At 23.9% G+C, this 669-nt stretch overlaps 1 protein-coding gene across 2 annotated transcripts in view; it reads right to left on the reverse strand.

Moving 5' to 3' along the window:
* The window catches only part of zgc:113425 (uncharacterized protein LOC541425 homolog), a 7,175-nt gene that overhangs the window by 711 nt on the left and 5,795 nt on the right, over positions 1 to 669 (reverse strand). The window lies entirely within an intron of this gene.

Consider the following 669-nt stretch of genomic DNA (forward strand, 5'->3'; position numbering starts at 1 on the left):
GTAAATAATGGAAACATCCGTTTTTTTTTTTTAATCTATAAACGTTACGAAGCAAAAAGCCTGGGAGATATTAAATACTGACTGATATAAACTTTTTATTTCCATGAGTCAATCCTGATAACAGTTTAGCAAAAGCAGTAAAGACTGCGCGTGACCCGAATGTTGTGGGTGTGGCCAATTTTGAGGCACGCTGTCCGTTTTTAAAAGATATAATTCTTATGATTTCTGATATATTTTTTTCGTTTTTTCAGAATGATCTTTATGGTTTGTTTTTCAAAAAAAAAAAATCTAAATGACTTCTTGTTGTTTTTCTGTATTTCAACGGGATTTTTTTGTTATGTTTTTCAGAATGATTTTTTTGTTTGTTTTTTGAAATCCATTTTTTTAAATTACTTTTTCTTTTTTCTCTGAATGTTTTTTACGTTGTTTAATGTATTTCAAAATAATGTTTTCTGAACGATTTTTTTTGTATTTTGAAATTATTTTTTCTTTTCTTTATTTTTTATGTTGTTTTTGTATTGCAATTTTTTTAATGCTTTTTTTTTAATTAATTTATTTTCGGAATGATTTTTTTCGGTTGGTTCTTGTATTTTTAAATAAATTCTTCTTATGTTTTATTTTTTTCTGAATTAGTTTTTTGTTGTTTTTTTTTAGTATTTTGAAAATATT

This window comes from Oryzias melastigma, linkage group LG10, assembly GCF_002922805.2.
Source record: "Oryzias melastigma strain HK-1 linkage group LG10, ASM292280v2, whole genome shotgun sequence".
NCBI lineage: Eukaryota > Metazoa > Chordata > Actinopteri > Beloniformes > Adrianichthyidae > Oryzias > Oryzias melastigma.